Source organism: Sciurus vulgaris, assembly GCF_902686455.1.
Source record: "Sciurus vulgaris genome assembly, chromosome: 9".
Taxonomy (NCBI): domain Eukaryota; kingdom Metazoa; phylum Chordata; class Mammalia; order Rodentia; family Sciuridae; genus Sciurus; species Sciurus vulgaris.
The window spans coordinates 51,335,633-51,347,181 of record NC_136469.1 but is presented as its reverse complement, the minus strand read 5'-3'; positions in this window follow the sequence as shown (position 1 = coordinate 51,347,181).

The window sequence follows — 11,549 nt, the reverse complement described above, 5'->3', positions numbered from 1 at the left end:
ACGAGGGAAGTCAAAAGCAAACTCATGCACATTTGTCACTAGATTGCTTTTTGCTTATTGCTGCAGCTGACAACAAAGAAAGCATCAGATGTCTATAGAACAGGCGTTTCCTGGTGACTGTGCTAAAATTCAATTTCTTATTGACAATGTTTTTGTTTGTTTTTCAGTATTCATCCCTCTTCTTTCCACTAGTGAGCACCTCTCCTGTGGTAGGAACTGGGGGGTTTCAGCAGTAAGCATGGCAGGCAAGACCCCTGCTCACGTGAAGTTTGTATTCTAAAAAGGGAGATAGGGAGTAGATAAAATAATTCTCAAAGCACACAAACTAGGAACAGAAGGAGTGGGGGGGGTCAATGAACATGGGGGAGAGAGGTGGGAAATAACTACCCTAGAGGTAGTCAGGGCCCAGACCATAGCAAGCATTGAAAGCCCTTCAGGAATTTGGATTTTGTTCTAAGTATCTTGAGAAGTGATTGGAGACTTCTGAGTTCAGGAATAACATGATATTAATATTTTATGTAGAGCACTATGGCTGGCTCTTGGTGTAGGGAATGAGAATAGGAGCAGGGATACCAGATGGAAGTCTTTCAGGTGAGATGGGTGGAATGTGGCTGGGATCAGGCTGACAGGGATGGTCAGATTTGAGATTGGAGATCTGAGATGGGAAGATCTCTTTGGGGGTTGGGATGCAGGTAGAAAGTCCATCATTCCATTTTGGCTTGATGGTCTTGAGATGCCTATGCATTTATAAGCAGAGAGTCAGGCAGGAAACTGTCCATATACACATGTTGAAGCTTAGGTCTGGAGGTGTAAATTTGGTTTTCTTTTCATATTTGAGGCTACCTCAGTTACAGTAATAAAAAAAAAAAAAAAAAAAAAAAGACTTTTGAAAGTCAATATGGATCTCAGCAAAGAATAACTTGGATGATGGCATTTCCAGAAAGGAAGAGTGGTTATATTACATAAGCACTGATTACACAAAATCAGTAAGACCTAGTTACCTGGGTTCAAGGAACTCCCAGCCTAGTGGATGATACACACCTGCACAAATAGCTGGGAGCAACTTCCTTGCACCATACTGAACAAAAACTTTAGAAATTAGTGTGATGACTTACTGGAGGGTGAAGACTCTAGAATGCTGAGACCATGTGCTATAAGCCATGGGCAGGGATTTGTGTACAAGAGGCTACAGGAGCCGGCTAAAATGTTGCAAACTTTCTCCAGGGGCTCGGAGGAAAGCTTCAAAGAAGAGGTGACATTTGGGATGCATTTTGAAGGAAAGCAAGAATTTGCCAGGCGGGATGGGAGGGATGGGAAGTCTGTCTGTTTATTTATTTCTTGATTCCAGGGATTGAACCCTCTCTACCACTCAATTACATCCCCAGCCCTTTTTATTTATTTTGAGTCTTGCTAAGTTACCCTGGCTGGTCTTTGAGCATGCAATCCTCCTGCCTCAAACCTGGGAAAGTCTGTTTTTACTGAAGGATTTTCCAGAGTGAAGTTATGTCCTGAAGAAAGTCAGTCAAGAACATTTTTCATCTTGAACCCACTTCCCAGCTGGACACATGGAACCAGGTGATTCCTGCTTGATGACTTGGTCTCTTCTTTTACTTTTGAAATCTACCAATGCAAGTCTCCAATGTTTCATATGTGCATCAAAAATCCTGGATCATTTTATTTACTTAACTTGTGGTGACAGGAAACACATTTTTGTTTAACACTTTGACCAGAGAGCATTCTTCCCTACACCCTCCCATAGGCCAAATTAACAAAAACTGTACATAAGTGGATTATTGAGGCATAACTATAACCTATTTCCTTTTATGTAAAAAATTCCCAAAATGATAATTATAGGTAATTACGACAGGATAAACCTCAGTCTGTTCACCTTCTAACCTAAAATGAGTTCAACTGCAAGTCACGCACTGCAGATGGTGGCTAGTTTTAAACAGACTCAGGTTCTTTTACACGTCTTCATTATTACATTCATAACGAAATGCTTTTTAATCACTTCTTGGCTTCAGTTTGTGTTACTGTCTCTTCCTGTTAAACCCCCCAAATGCCAATTTCTTCCTCTTCATTTTAATGACTCTCTCAACACAGATGTTTAATTGAAGATTAGGAAAGAGATTATCCAAAATGGGGCTTTCTTACTATTGATAGTAAAATATTTGCAAACCATTGCCCTGTGTACATCCCTTAGGCTCTGACTTCCTCTAGAACTCCTGGGAATTGCACAGAGCAACAAAATCACTGCAAAAAAAAAAAAAAAAAAAAAAAAGAGGAGAGAGAAAAGCACAAATCTCAGTCTAATTAGTCTCTAGAAGTTTGTCAGTGAACGATAGATTGGATAGTAGTGGTTTCTCAGAAGCAACGAAGAATTAATACCTCTTCACCTCCCCAGGTGAACAGAAGATGAAAGTTGCTTTTCTGTTGCCAACTTTAAGCATGCTTCTTGCCACGATTGTGTAAAAACATTTACCAAAGAGATAAATGACTTACCTTGAGCAAGTTACGCAAACTGTCTGATTTCTCAAGCTGCCAAGTAAGGATAATATACCCTGCATAGGGTTCTAAGATTAAATCAAAGCACACAAACACCCAGAATCTAGCGCAGAGCCTGGCTCAGACTGAGTGTACAGCATATGTTGTTTTCCTAGTTCCTCTTAACTAGAAACCTTAGTAGGGCTGTGTTTGCACAATGCTCCTGATTCCAAAATTTTCTAAGTTAAATAATGAATTTCCACTACCAACTAAAGACTTACAAGAAATCTGTCACCAGTGACCCACTTGACCATTTATTTTAGTTACCAAAATCATAACAAACTTTGGTGCTGTTGTTTGCAGTTGAGCTCTGGTGATCGTCTTGTTGTTTAAGTGCTCTGGCCCAGTACGAAGGAAATGGGGCTAAAACATATAAACTTCAGATTTATCCTCCATGTGACAATTCCTGTTCACTTTTGGTAGTGTCACAAAGGTTGTAGGGCAAGATTTGAATGAATCTCCAAAATGGAAATCATTTTATAGTTTCCTGGCGTCCTGAAATTATCCTTTTTGTATCCTTCACACAAGTTAACCAAACACTTAAAAATTAATTTCTCATGTTGTTGATAGTTTAAATAAATATTTTTAAACTAATCAATCAGAGATTAATCCTTTATGCTAATAGAGGAAACTAAAGCTGAACATTGGTTGGGAGATATATTTCCATTTGCCCAAGAGAGACTCAGTATATGCTTATAGTCCTCTTGTTTTTATTAATAGCACCCACCTTTCTAATCACCAAAGTTGTTTCAGTATGTAGAGTAAATAAGTTGTCCCAATTTTGATAATGTATTGGACCGCCTTAGGGTGGGCTGGTATGTTCCTCAGTAGCTATGTGGTCTCTCATGAACTCCAGGCTTGCAGCAGAATTGTAAATGATGACATGGCAGAGACCATTGAGATTCCTCCCCAATGGTCTACTGTAAATAGCTGAATCTGCAGATGTCAAGATCTCCAGGATTTAAACACCCACTGAGCCACATGTGTCTACCACCACGCAGCTGCCCTCAGATGGGATCCTGCAGTCTTTCAACAGGCAGACTCCCACTTCGTTCAGAAGGCTGCCCCAGTGTTTGAGGTTACTTCCTATCACCAAGTTTTTATGGCACCAGAGCCCAGCCTGAGTAGTTCTTTTTTCTGCCCACAAGCTGTGTTGTTGCTCAAGTGTGCTTCTTAAAACAATGAATATGTAACTCATTAAATGCCTTGAAGGAGAAGGAGATGTAAGGATCTAATTTTATTGACTGACATGGACTGTAGAGACACACAGATCCTGCTCACATCCTTTGTAAAGTTTGGATTCAGAGACACACACACCACCCCCACTTCTACCTCCACATGTTTTTTCACTGATGGACGGTGAGGATCTGTAGGCCATATGCAGGCAAGTGAAACACATTGACCTTGACAGGAGGTCTCTCGCCTAAGTTGCCTTTAGGAAGAATGTCTCTACCTAGAGCTGGTGTGGTCCCGTTGTTAATATTAGAAGAGCTGGCTGTGAAGAACTCAATGGAGCATCCACCTCACCTCTAGAAAAGACTATGTTCACGCTAACCCAGAAAACACTGTCTTAAACAACCATACACAAAAAGAAGCCAAAACAACTCTGAAGAGTAAAATTCTCAGTCCCCTGTAGTCACAAAGTTTAACCTATTTAACATCTCACCTCAATTTCATGCACTTTAAATGAATCCCCAAGCTATTTATTTGTTTGTTTATTTCCTACTGGAGATTGAGCCCTTTTTATTTTGAGACAGGGTCTCACTGAGTTCCTGAAGTTGGCCTCAAACTTGTAATCCTGCTGCCTCAGTGTCCCAAGCAACTGGGATTACAGGCGTGAGCCACCACCCTGGCCCGAACATTATTAATGTAAATAGTACAATAAGTGCTTATAGTTCACATAAAACTAACAAAACAATAGCAAAACACAGTACTTTCTAGACACCCAACACCAGGTCTAGCATTTTAGGTATAGTGACAAATTCAATTCCTGCTAAAACTTTAATGAGGTGAACACTAGTTATTTTACAGGTAAAGAAACTGAGGCTCAGAGAACCACAGTGCTACAGTGTGGCTCCGGCAGCTGTGTGCCTGAACTCTTGGTGGCCCTGCCTCTCCATACTGCAACGTAGTAGAAAGGAATCAGAGCACTGCAGGTCCCAAGAACCATCTCCAGTTGAGGTCAAGGTTGTTTTACTTACAGGGGTACGACGGACAGATCCTTGATGTCTGCCTGTCAATAATCACCCCAATCCCTTAGGAATACAGCCCCATCTCCACGATCAGCCTTCTCTTTTTAAGGCACAACATCTCTAAGTTCCTTTACTTTTGTTGTGAGAACTGTTTTCCCAAACATATAATCATTTGGGTTATTCTGTCCAGCTGCTCCAGGGCATGCTTCACCTTGTCCTTTCTGCTCACCTGGCCCCAGCCTCACTGGCTGCAGGAAGAAGATGACTTCCTGTGGGTTAGGGGTCAATGGGGTTTTAGAACCAGACCCCACTCAAGTCCCCAAAACTATTGGCAGTTTTACCAGAAGGCTAAGGCAACAACAATTCCTTGATCCCTTTTTGTGACAAGTGGAAGATAAGTCATTTAGTTTTCCACGAAGAGAAGTCTATACCAACACAAATTATAATCCTAGTTAAAAATCTTTCTTGGTCTCCCAGGAAGCTGTGCTGGTGGGAAACATGAATGCATGTACCTTCAGCAAATAAACAGATAAAGGAGAAACCACACCACGACTCCAACCAGCTGCCACACTGTTATGAAACCTCTCCCGTCTTTAGTAAATGTTGAAGATAATTGATGGTTGTATTTTTTTTCCTTGTTTCTTGTGGTATTGTGGTCTTCCCCCGTAGAGGATAGTCATCCTTTTAAGTGGGATCCAACAACCTTCCTCAAAGGTTGGAAGTCAAAACTGAGCCAAAACTACTTTGAAATGATATTTAATATCAGGTTGTCAGGGTTTGGGAATACGAAGGTGTTTGCCTTAGGAGCGTACTTGCTTGGGTGCATTATTTGATTTTGTGTAAATGCCTGGTTCGCTCATATGATATCACACAGGCTGCACTCAATAGCTGTTCCAACGAGGTTAATGTCTCATTCTCTGTAGTAAATTAATTTATGCTTCAGCATGGTTTTAAAATGCCATCTGGTATCCCCAATTTCACACCTCATGTTTGGCCTAAGTTGTCATGTGTAGTATAAACACGAACAAATGACAGCTTTCATGGTGCTCAGTTTGAGGTGACTATCCCTAAGAGTAACCTCTGTCATGGTCAGATATGTGTCCCTTTGTTGGCTCATGGAATGACATTAGGTGGTATACCATGGACTTCCAGAAACTTTTTATTTGCTATACTGAATATTTATTTGAAGTGTTTTAGAGAACTGTTTCTAGCATACCAAACTGGTTATTTCATGGGTGTTAGTCTATCAGATGAGGCTGAAGAAAAAAAGGAGTAAATTTAAAGAAAGCTTTAGAGTAATGATGCCTATAGGCCCCAACACCAGACTTTTCAGGGAGATTTATGAATGCATAAAGTTAGACACACCAACGTAGGATGCTGTGAAACCCAGAGGATCTAATTTCCTTGCTCTATTGATGGCTATAGATAAGTGCCAAGAATCATACTGCTCCTGTTCTGATATCTTCTAGATTTTTCTTTATGTTTCAAATTTTCCTGCCCATTGCTGATTCCCGGCCTTGCTCTGCCCTACCTTTGGGATGTTCTCTTTAATCCTCTGCAGGTCTCTACTTTCTTCCTGTTGTTCAAAGCCCCTCTCAGGGATTACTCTGCAAAGCTGTGCCACCTGGGCATTCACATAGCTTTTGCCTCTGCTACCTTGTCTCATAGGTTCTTCTCCCCTCTCTGGCCCCTGGCACAGTGCTGCTGGTAGTTTGCTAACCTGGATTGTAATGCACTAGGTAGTGAATAGCCTTGGCTTCTCTAGGATGATCAGTCTGGCGGAGGGCAAAGGCAAAACCAAAACCAATTCAAGCAAGTCACAGATCAAAGTAGGCTCAGAATTTGTTATTAGCTCTGCTCATAAATGTTCTCCCAAGTTGGCCTGTTATCCATCAGGCCAGTGCAAGAAAGCTCACATTTTCCCATAAATTATAGCATTAATCATCTGGGAACAATAGTGTTCATTTTAGGTGGCTTGCTTGTTCATCAGTCAAAACTTTGATTTAATTTTTATTTTTGGATTCCAGATTCTGATCAAATGGCAAAGTCGAAGGACAGAAATGTATTTTAGATTTTGATGTTTTGCCAAATTGTCCTTAAGAGAAGTTACATCATTGATCTCCAACATGTTCATTGACAATTCTTATTTTAATTTTAGATGTGCAGGCTAAAAAGGCATAATTGATTGTTGCATTGTGAATTTGAATTTTAAAAATTATGAGTAATGCTTATATTTTAAAATTGTGAGTGATGTATATAAAAGCATGAGAAGCTTTTTGTCTTTTGTCTGTTTTTCTTTCTTCCTTTCTTCCTTACTTCTACCTTTCTCCTCTCTCTCTCCTGATTTATAAGATTTTTTTTTTTTTTTTTTTTTGTTACTGGGGATTGAACCCAGGGGTGCTTAACCATGGAACCCTTTCTTAGCCCTTTTTAATATTTTATTTAGAGTCAGGGTCTTGCTGAGTTGCTTAGGGCCTTGCTAAGTTGCTGAGGCTGACTTTGAACTCAAGATCCTCCTGCCTCAGCCTCCTGAGCCCCTGGGATTACAGGCATGCATCACCGTGCCTGGCTAAAAATTTTTTGTATGAAGTAATATATATTGCAAAAGTTTTGTTCAAGTTTGTTGTTTGTGTTTTGACTTGGTGATTTTTTTTTTTTTCTACAGGAGTTTTAACATTTGAGATTAATTCAGGAGGTCAAACTTTTATGGTTTCTGGGGTTTATGGTTTCCTCAAAAATCTCTTCTCCACAGCATGTTTTTAAATGCACCTATTTAAAATTCAGATTTCTAAATTTTAAAAAGATGTTGCGTATTGTTCTACCTATGGCATAAGTGGCCCAAGCAAACCAGCAACTTTGGAGAGGAGTGAAAAGGCCGGTTTCTGGCCTTCGTGGCAGGCCTCACACTTCTCTTGCTCTGTCTTTCTGTGTGACATCTTGGTTTTGGCTTCAAGGTGGACCCCTGGCTCAGGACTTACTTGTTTGGATCACTGCTTAGGACTTGTTTATTGGGGGCAGAGACCGCAGTCTGCTGCAACAGTGTTTGTTGAATGAATGCACCAATGGGCCCCTCGTCAATAAGGCAGCGCCTGGGACAGAGTCAGGGTTACACAAGGGCTCACTATTACTGCTTCCAAGTGTTGGGCTGAGATTTTCTTTTTTATAGTTAAAAATAATTGAATAGTTGAGGCTGCTGCTGCTGAGGACAAAAATTTCTTAAAATTCAAATAGGACACCACAAACAAACTAGAAAATGTGTATTTAGCGATATTCTATTTTACACTATTTGAACAGGCTGAATCATAAGCAATTCCTTTTACGTTTGCCCCTCATCATCCCACATTTATTCAAACCATCTTGTGTAAACACACTTGGCTCAGTAGTCAGGCCTGAAGGCTACAAAATGTGTGTAGGTATACGCTGCTATTGTGGTTTTCATTTAGAAGTTCTCAAGGCAATTCTTTTTACATAATTGCCTCTATCTGGGGTATAGGATGCTTGAGGTTCAAACTGAGGCATTTTGGGAGGGAAACATAAGGAACTTTTTAAAGACATCTTTAATGTGTTCTCACACTGTATGAATTGACTCTTAGGTTGAGTTTCTGAATCACTTCCTTGTATTTTCTTTCCTTCTTGTTAAATGCCTGCAACACGATATTGATACACAGTTGTGTTTGTTTTTGTGGGGTTTGTTTTATATTTATTATGAGTCATTGATAAACTATAATGACTTATATATCATATTCCTTATTAAGATTTGGCTCTTTTTTTTTTTTTTAACCAAAATTTATAGTAGTTTTGTTTAGGTGGAGAAAGGTCTTATATTAGGCTTTTCAAACATGACTGAGGGTATCACAATTAGCTCACAACTAGCAATGCCTCTGTTTTCTTTTAAGATGATCCAGATGCATCTCAAAAGAATGAGAAGTCTTTTATGAAGACCTCACCAGGAATTTCATATCATGGTGGAAAAATCCACTGATATATTTAATAGCATCCACTGTAGAGAAATTGGTATACTTCATTTAAATATTTTGTACAAAATTGTAATTCCATCGTGTCTTACTACATCCTCAAATAAAATGGAAATTAGACTCATTGTCTGAGATTGTTTTTTGAATGTTTGGTACATAATCAAGTCTTGACAGGTGGTGTGGCTAGAGAGAGATAGCACGAACCTAAGGCAGAAGAAGGTGCGTGTTGCATCTCTTCTCAACTCCATGTTTAGTGACTTCATGTTGATAACCTGAAATTGGCCATGCTGATTCACACCATGGAAACCAACAATTGCTATAAACCAGGGCTTTATTTTTCAGAGAGCCATTTTACCAGTGTACCACTGGTTTCTGCTTAAAAACATCCTTCAAAGGGAATAAGTAACAGGTTACAACTTGAATAATCACTTTCTGTGCTGATTTTACTGAATTTCTAAGGAATTAAGTATCTAAAAGTTCAGGAGTTTGGCTTTCAATTATTGAACGAGTACTAGTTATTGACTTCACAAGTGTGACTTAGAAATAAGTATAATATTAACTGGAAGAGGCTGTAAAAGTTTTGTAGGCTGCTTCCTATCTTATGAAGAACTCTTATTACAGAAGCTATTATTTTTGTTTGCCCTGAACCTCTTCCCATTTCTTCTGATAATAGCATCTTGATTTTTCCTTGCCAACTCTCATTTGGCATGTTTAAAAAGGCAGAACTGTTGACCTCATGCCCACCTCTCCTCTTCTGCTGTAGGGGTGTGCAACATGATCCAAATTCAGCCAAAGAGAGAGCTTCCTGCCATGGCCACCAAGATTTGTGCAGAGCTGAGTGCATGGCTTCCGACTAATGGGACTACCGCTTTCCCATAGCCTCGGCATTAAGTGTAGGTGAGGTGCTTGATCCAAGCTACAGTGAATTGCAGCAGTCACTCGTGCTCTCAGGAAAAAGGAGCTGGTGCAGGGTAAGACTGGAGCTGAGGTTGTCCCCTCTGCTACCATCTCAGGAACGACATTCCCAAGTATGAAGGCAACACAAGGGCAGAAGAACTGAGCAACAGGGAGCGATTCCTCAAGATGACATTTGCACCTACAGACCCATCTATGTCTAACTCCACAATTATACTTGAACCAATTTATTTCTTTATGCTTAAACCATTTAAATTAGCATTTTGTCACTTACATGTGCATGGTCTAATATAATTCTTTTTTTAATAATAACTAATGAATACACAGTAGTTGATATTTGACAACATCTAGTGACAGAGCCTATTTGGTGAAACGGTTCCGTTTGGGTGATTCTGAATATTGGAAAATTTTACACCGATCGGAGTTTATGTCCACTGTCCCTACATCAGTCATCAAGGCAAGCCTTGCATTGCATATTACATCTCTATCTGCTTTCCTGCCCTTTATAAACTGTGTTAATTGTCATACCTCTGCTGAGTCTTCTCTGCCCAAACAAACAGGCTCCTCAAAGATGCCGCAGAGTTCTTGCTTTCCTGGTCAGACTCTTCTGGACATTCAACATGTGGTCAGTGACATTGGTAGAATGTGGCATCTTCATAGACCTGATATCAGTCCCAAGGTTGAATCGTTTGGAGTGGAGGAGGATTGTCATCTTATTTTTCCTGCAGGAGTTACTTACTGTAAGTGAAATGCCCAAGGGGGGAAAATGTACGCTTGGGACTTGGCTTCTGTTTCATTTCCTACTTCTTCCGCTTTTTCCATCACCTCACCCCTCCAGGGTTTATCTTCCTCTTTATCCACAGCAGTCCTTTGTCCTCTTCTGTCTGCCTTTCCACAGCCACCCTCACCTCCGTCTCCACTGTCCCCCTCCCCCCCACAGGTCCTCATTACAACCCACAGCAATTGACTCATGTATTGAATTGATGTGCAAAATAAATAATAATGTGCCTCTTTTCTTCAGGGTACATTTCTTCATTTCAATAGACTAAGCCTTGATTAGTTTGAATTAAAGAACAAAAAGTTCCAATTCTGGAATTTAAGCTATTGTTGAATCATGCAGAGGGGGTATTGTGTTAGAGGGCCCTTCACTGAAATTAAGCCACGAGTGAGGTTCTCCCTGCTCTCCATGCACACATATTGTGCAGTCCTTTCTTTGCCACCTTAAGTTTCCAGGACCCTGTTTCAGCAACCTGCCCTACTGCCTCTCATGGCTTGCAGTTCTGAGCTTGGTGATGTCCAGCTGGGTTTTTGCCTTCCTATCCTTAAAGAAGCAAAATACTCTTGTTCTCAACAAAAGATTAGTAAAAATGAAACAGAACAAAAACAAAAACTTGGAAGCCAGCTCCATTTTTCTTCTGAAACACAAAAAGGTCAGCTGGGAGCAGTGTGCCGTCTATAATCCCAGCAACTCAAGAGGCTGAGGCAGGAGGATGGCAGGATCAAACCCGGCCTCAGCAATTTAGGGAGGTCCTAAGCAAATCAGTGAGTCCCTGCCCCAAAATAAAAAATATAAAGGACTGGGGATGTGGCTTAGTGGTAGAGCACCCCTGGGTTCAATCCCCAGTACCCAAAGAAAACAAAACAAACAAACAAAATCCCACAGAAGTCCTCCTGTCACTAGAACAGAAATGATGGAAATGTCCTGGATAGAATCTAAGGTAAGAATGGAGGCTGCATATTTAATATATTGCAGTCCTTTCAAGAACACTGTAACCATACCTTTGATTCATAGGTTTGATTGTTCAAAGAATCCATCTGATACTATCATTAAAATAGCTAAAAAATAGCAGATCACTATTTCTATTTTTTTCTCAGGTACATGGATTCTATCTGTTTTTAACATTCTTTGACCTTGCTGACAAAG